Raw genomic sequence first — 7,592 nt, forward strand, 5'->3', positions numbered from 1 at the left:
TGAGAGGTGGGAGGGAAAGGGAGAGAGAAGGGAAATTGCATGGAAATGGAAGGTGATCCTCAGGGTTATACAAAATTACATATAAGAGAAAATGAGGGGTAAGAGAAGAATAATACAAGTGGAAGAAATGATTTACAGTAGAAGGGGTAGAGAGAGAAGAGGGGAGGGGAGGGGAGGGGAGATGAGGGGGGATAGTAGAGAATAGGATAGAGAGCAGAATACATCAGACACTAGAATGGCAATGCGTAAATCAATGGAAGTGTAACTGATGTGATACAGCAATCTGTATACAGGGTAAAAATGGGAGTTCATAACCCACTTGAATCAAACTGTGAAATATGATATATTAAGAACTATGTAATGTTTTGAACAACCAACAAAAAAAAAATAAGAGCAGAGAAACCAGACCAGTCACCTGGGAAGGTTGTCAAGGTGTAAGTAAGATGATGAAGATGAGGAGAATAATGTACTGCAGAGACCCACTGGATTTTGTACAGCTCCTTGCTGATGTTTGGAAGTTGGTGAGCTGCTAGCTTTCTAATAAAGATTGTTTTCTACCTAGGGATTTCCCTCCTGCCTAGTAAGAATAAAAATCAGATAAATCAATTTCCATAGAAGAGTGACCATTTATTAGTGTCTCTCAAAAATGATCTCACTGGCATCAGATGGTTGACAGGCAGGATCTACAATTGCTTTAGAATAAGATTTTATCCTTGTGACTCCCAGAAACTCAAGGGCACTGAGTGCTTATCAGGAGCCTGCACATTCACTCTCTCCTGAATATTTCAGCACAAGCCAGCTTGCTTTAGTAATCAATGAAGAAACCGAAAATGTGGGTGTAAATTAATCCTTCAGTTTTCCCAGTATACAAATGCAACCGTTCACTACATGCCCCCATTTAGAAATTAATGATCTTCTCTGGACAGGTAGGTTACTACCCCTAACCTTCCTGCATATTTACATTAACACATTGCAAACGTGTGTCCCCAACCTATATGTAACCTGAACACTCATAGGTTTTAACATGTTCACACAGCTCACAATTGTCCTTTACCACTTTGATCCCATGAAGGCATTGAGAGTGTTGGGCATGGACATGAGCCTGTGGGGACCAGACACAGAGCGCTGTGGTTTGGGTCTAGAATGCCCGTAAAGATCCATGTGTTGGAGGTTGGTGGTATTGGGAGCTGGTGGAAGTCTTAGGAAGTGGGGTGCAGTGGGAGGTTCTTCAGTATCTGGGGGAGTGCCCTTGAAGGAGGTTGTGGGAACCCAGCTCCTCAGCCTCCCTTCTTCACTCCCACCCCTGAGCTGAGCAGTGTGTTCTGCCTTTGCTCTGTCATGGCACCTTCTGCCTCAGCCTGAGAGCACTGGGCCAACCACTCCAGGGCCAAAGGGAACCTCTCCTCTGTGCAGCTGGATGTCTCAGGTACTTGCTGTAGTGCTGGAAGCTGGCTGGCTCAGGCCCCCTCACATCTGTCTCCACATTGTCAGCAGGTGTGTGTGCACTTCCATCAACTGGGATCCTGTGGAAAGAGCACTGTCTGCAGATATCTGAGTGCATGGGATGTCGATGTTTTTATGTACCCTTCCTCCTTCCATCTCTACTGCCACTTGCAAAGGACCCACTTCCTCACCACATGCCACATGTAAGTACTTTAAGGAAGACAATCTTGTCAGTCCTATGCAGTGAAGTAGTAGTGTGCGGGAGTGGCACTGTGTGGGTGAGATACAGTGAGGCAAAGCAAGGGCCCTGGAAAGGGTAGAAGCAGTGGAGAGTTGTGGAGAGTGGTGATAGATAACGGGGGAGCAGTGTCTGATGTTGGGGTCTCTGATGACTTCATGGCTGTGGCATGCTTGGGCTGGGAAAGTTTCTGTGCAAAGGTGCAGGATGCCTAGTTGCTGTGGGAATGCCCTCCATGAGGAGGGTCTTTGAGAGAAGGATCACAGCTACTGGGCATAAGGGAACTCTCTTGCTAAAGATCCACAATGTTACACCAGCCTGCTGCACTGGAACCTGGCAGCATAACAGTAACTTTCAACAATGGACTTTCTAGAGAGCTACACAAATCTCCTAACATTGCCTTTGCAACTGTAGAATGTAACTTGAGGAATGAGCTGCATAATGTTGTTAACTCTGTAACTTTCATGAATACAAAGAATAATGCTTGCCTAGTCTTTAATCTGATTAATGAGACATATATAAAGAAGGGTTGCTGGTATAATTCTTCAGATCTGCTTCTCTATGGGGAGCAGCATTCCACTTGTACCTCACTTTATCTTCACATCTGAGTCCATTAGTCTTTATCCTTCTTATGCCCCTTCGCCCTTCACTGGAATTTGCCAGATTGGCACAACTGCTGGTGGCAGTTGGATGTAAAGAATGAGAAGCTTGAGCAGAATCATAAGGATTGAATTGTTTACAAACTGCAACAAGAAAATCAGCTTTAGCATTTCCTGTTTCCAAAGGACCTGGAAGTTTGGAAGGAGCTCTAATGTATCCAAAAAGTAAGGATATTGATGTGCTTGAAATTTCTTTCTTTTTTTTTTTTTTTGGTAGGGTCAGAAATAAATGAAACAATCTTTCAGATTGCATATGCTTCTTGTGCACTCCACTCCCACTGTATAAGCACTGTCTCTGTAAATATTAACTGATTCATTAGCAAAATGGCTTAAAGCATTTATGAGAACTTGAAGCCCAGCTTTTTGTGCAGATTTGTAAGAACTCAGCACCACTTCATATGAGCCAAGCTAAAGTAGCCAGTATTTCATGAACTGGAGCCATCAATAAACACAATTAGTGCCTCAGGTGTAAGGTGGAGTAGGTATAATTCTTGGAAAAATAAAATAATTTGTTGAAACAAACTGAATAAGTCTGCTATGAGGATAATGATTATCTTCTCAGCCAGGAAAATCAGCAAAAGCTATTTGCCAAGCATGTGAAGTTTGCCAAAGCCACCATTGCTGTTGAGCTGAAAAAGGCACTACAATAAGAAACGGCTCCACTCACACTAATTGCAGAACTCTATTTCTTCTTTAACAACAACCTGAGCAAAAAGATCATGGAATAATTTTAAAGTATTTTGAGGAGAGTGAGCAAGATGAAGCCTTTCTATAACTTCTGAATATTGCCGTATAACACTTGTAGGAGTATGCGTAGTAGCAAGCATTAAGATATCTATTTCTTTAAATTAACTCAAGTAAACTGTGTATTTTGATAGCAGTTTCAACTTTTAATAAAGCAGCTTTTACTTTAGCAGTGAACTGTTGAGGTGAGGCCAGAGAGGGATCTTCACACAATGTAGCAAACAAAGGTCTCAGATCAGCAGTAGATAATTGTAAGCTAGGTGTTAACCAAATAATATCTCCTGTTAACTTCTGAAAATCAATTTGTAAGTTTTGTGGCTGAGTCACATACCTATAATTAGGCTGTCTAAATATAAAAAGGAGAGGCCTTTTGTACTTTTAACAGATGACATTGATGAACCCAGCCTAATTCACTCTTAAGATTGGGAGCCATCTGGTCACAAAGTTATGAATAGTTAATTTCTGTTTTACTATAAATTACTGAGATGTCTAAACTTGTTTGGAATACCTGCCCTTGCCTTGAACTCATCCCTCCTTGGCTCTCCTTGACCAGATACCAACCCTCTCTAAAAACTTAGTAGTTCCTCATAAATCTTGGCTTCCCCTGACCAGATGCAACCCTCTCTGAAACCATAGTGGGTTCTCATAAATCCTGATGTTGGGATCTGAATTTACTCCCTACCTTGAAATATCATGTCATATAGATCATTAACTTGCCATATGCCTTTTTATTATGCTTGTCAAAATCCTGTTATCTGTAAGTTCTCAAGATACCCCCTTTTGCAACTTTTTTGTGCTATAAAACCTTATTCCTGGAGTTCTGGGGTGCTGTACTCTGGCCCAGGGTTTTGGGTGAGACAGTCCAGGCCAGCTCTTGTGTACACAATACAAGCGTGCTTTATTTGATTTAAAATTGGAGTTTGTGGTCTTTTCTTTGAGTTGTTGTTCAATAGACAGTTCTAAAGTTTACAGAGAAAATAGAAAATGAAATTTAACAGAATAAAAACATATTTAGATTGTATAATACTATGAGGCAATAAACATTATATTTCTAAAATCCCAAAACTTTAGTTATATATTAAGATTTTTAAAAATTTATTTTAAGATTATACTAAATTTATAACAAAAATATATTTTGTGAATTTAACTTTAAATAAAGTTTTGTAATTTTATTAATGTGGAATAAGGTGAGAGGCAGAGTATTAACCAAAGTGAATTTGTCTCTTGACAAATTCTAGGTAAGGTGTTTAATTTCTGCAAATAATTTCAATCTTTTAAAAAAATAATATTTTATAAGTTTTTATGTATCATTTTTTGAGTCCATGTGAATTAGTTAGCAAATTAACATTACATCTGAAATATAAATCAAACAAATCAAGAGAGCCTCTAACACTTGTGGGAAAGATGCGAAATATGTTACCATCTCCTACTGTGAACGTTTAAATAAAATAGGCTTTATTTATTGTCTATGAAAATATATATTTAAGTTTAACTCTCAATGTGGAGAGTAACACAGAGTTTAATTATTTGTGACAGATTATTTTATTTAATTAAAGAGTATTTAAATCACATATATAAATTTTTATCTGAATTTGTTTTTCATAATAGACCAATGTTATAGAAAAATTTAATTTTGAAAACACCAGGTTTTTAAAATGTTATCCTAAACCTTATTTTTTAAAGACTTATATATGAACGCTTTTAGAATGCAAAGAAATCAGCTAACAGCACCACAATTACACTGGTGTTTTTATACTAACCAAGTTTAACTTTTGAAGAAAAAAAATTAGAGTCTGAAAAGTAGCATAATACTCTAATAATTTATCAGAGTTGGACAAACAATAATTCCTTTAAGACCTATTTTTGACTGAAACTTCACAGACATAAGAAATCATCTTGATAAGTACGAGCAATTTAATGTTTTAAAAAAAATCCTTATTGCTTTACCATGTAGAGGATTAAACTTGGGTTTAAATAGTACGTTAATATTTTACTTGTGTCTGGGGAAAGGATCAATATTTTATTTTTTCTCAACCCCTTTCGAAAGCTCAATTAACTATGGTTCTCTATCTTTTGATTTGGAAACAACAGTCCCAATCGTTTGACTGCTTGTTCTTGAAATGTAACAAATGCTTGTTAAAAGCAGTTTTGTGATCTGTTTTTATAAGCAAGTTCCATCAGAGACCCTGTTCAAGGCCTCTAGCCTCATAGATTAGGAATTTGTTTTTGAAAAGAGGAACAATCCTTAATAACTTTGATTGTACTAATTATATATAACCAATTTAGTTACAAATAAACCTATTGCAAATTAAATATTTTTATCATTTTCTCAGACTTTATATCTCTTTCCCTTGAGAAACCTTGTATTTATTTCTTTTGACAAACTTTATCTTTTTCTACAAAAATCTTATACCCTTCATAAACCTTCTTATATCTCTTTACTAGCTGTTGATTCTTTTTAAACTTTACATTCTGAAACAATCATGATAAAATGTATGAGGTATTTCCAATTACTACTTTCAGTAAGATAAATATTTTATGTTGTTCACAGTATTTTAATTGAAATACAGCTAAAACGTTTTCTATCCTTTGCATATAGAATTATACCTGTTCCAGTATCAGAGGCAGAGAGTGTGAGGAAAAAAGCTGCATCAGAATCCAGGTAATGACCATACCAGGAAATCAATTCTTCTGGATCTAAATTTGTCCAGGGCCAAAGACACATGGAGAGGAAGAATACTTCCTGGAGTGTGAGCCAAACTCGGAAACAGAGGCAGGGTCTGTTTCCCCACCCCACCAATCCCTGGTGGTTCCTAATGCACAGTGACCTGATTGCTGGTGTTCAGTGCAAGTGACAATGAAACCCGGACTTTGAGTGTTAAGGACACAGCTTTGTAGTCCATGTGCTACCCAGCCTACATTAGATAAATCATTGCTAACATGTAGGATCAGTGGACCTCCTCACCACACCTCCATGCTTAGAGTAAGACTGGAATAATCTACAGGAATCACCACATAAAGAGTTTGGATATGGTTCAGCTGTTCATCATCAAAGACCAGAAAAGTCCTGCAGGCAGCATTGTTGTCTCTCCCTGATGGGTGGGTGGGGGGCTCCTTCTGTGGGCCTGCAGCTCTGTGGGGCTCACCCTTGTAGGCACGAGCAGAAACATGTGGTATGTTCATAACACCAGCTCCCCCAGGTCCTCCCCTGATTTCAGAGACACCAAACCATCCTCCTTCTGGTGAGCACCATTGTCTCTTTTTACACCCTCTCTTCTAGGTACATAACTCTTTTAGTTTTTTATAATTCCCTGACTTGACCCTGGTGAACACAGGGCCAAAAGTCTCGGGGAGTTTCCCAGCTGCAGGCCCCTTTTATGCATCCATGCTCTGCTGTTCCTTGATAGAAATAGAAAAACCCTGAATCAGATGCGAAACATGTACCTTGCAGGTTTCTACACAAGTTTTAGGTGTTTATTGAGTCACTTCCATAGAACATCCTGAGCTCAGTTATGCACAGCCCCATTCCAAGCATGGTGGACAGTGAGACTACATCTGCTGCCACAATGAACTCTATCAACAGCCACGAGAAATGAACTTCATGTCCTGATTGTGAAAGGAGCCTCACATTTAATGAGACATTCCTAATTTCAACACACCCTACTATCTTTTCCCTCTTTACATAAATGGTTTATTTCTGTTTTAAAAAAGTTTCTATTGTAAAACCACAAAGATGTTCTAAGTTTCTTGAAGAACTTCATTTTTTAATCTTCAAGATATTTAGCAGCAATTGTCAAGTTTATGGTCCAGTTGTGCCAAAGCTTATACAGAGTCTGGGATGTCACAGTATGTGAAAGGAAACCAAAAACAGCCCCCATCCCAAAACAAAACAAAACAAAACACAGCAAATGAATTCACCAAAACTTGAGAGCTATCAAAGCTAATTGGTGGAGGAATGAGGTTCCTTATATTTCTTTTTGATTTGCAGGATTTCCAGATTTTTTATTAGAAGACTAAAATCAAATAAAAATTTAATTGTGAAAAAAAACCTAAAATCAAGTTGTTCCTGTGTTTCAGAAAAAATGTTTTGATTTGTTATGTGGTATGGTTTAGGATTGGCATATCTTTTCTACAACACAGATAAGACAGTTTACTCTGAAAATGTTTGTACATCTTTTCTTTTTCTTTTTTTCCATCTCTCATTGTTGTGCCCTCTTCCTCTTTCCTAGTGTTTAGCACAGTACACCCAGGGTCCTATCTTGTTTTGAAACTCTAATGGGCATTGCATTCCTTATTAGAGTGTTTCTCTGACATCGTCCAAGTCACTGTGGTTATTCCATGACCCAGGATTACTTTCTGTCTTTGAATCATAAGGTAAGTTTTTATTAACGCTCAGCAGCAAACTACTAGTTGAACCTTCCTGTCAATCACCCGGCAGCATTCAGAAACTTTTTGGCCTGCAATCTCAGAAGTGCCCAGGAGGTGGCAGTCATAAGCTTTGACAGTGA

This window comes from Urocitellus parryii, chromosome 11, assembly GCF_045843805.1.
Source record: "Urocitellus parryii isolate mUroPar1 chromosome 11, mUroPar1.hap1, whole genome shotgun sequence".
NCBI classification, from domain to species: Eukaryota; Metazoa; Chordata; class Mammalia; order Rodentia; family Sciuridae; genus Urocitellus; species Urocitellus parryii.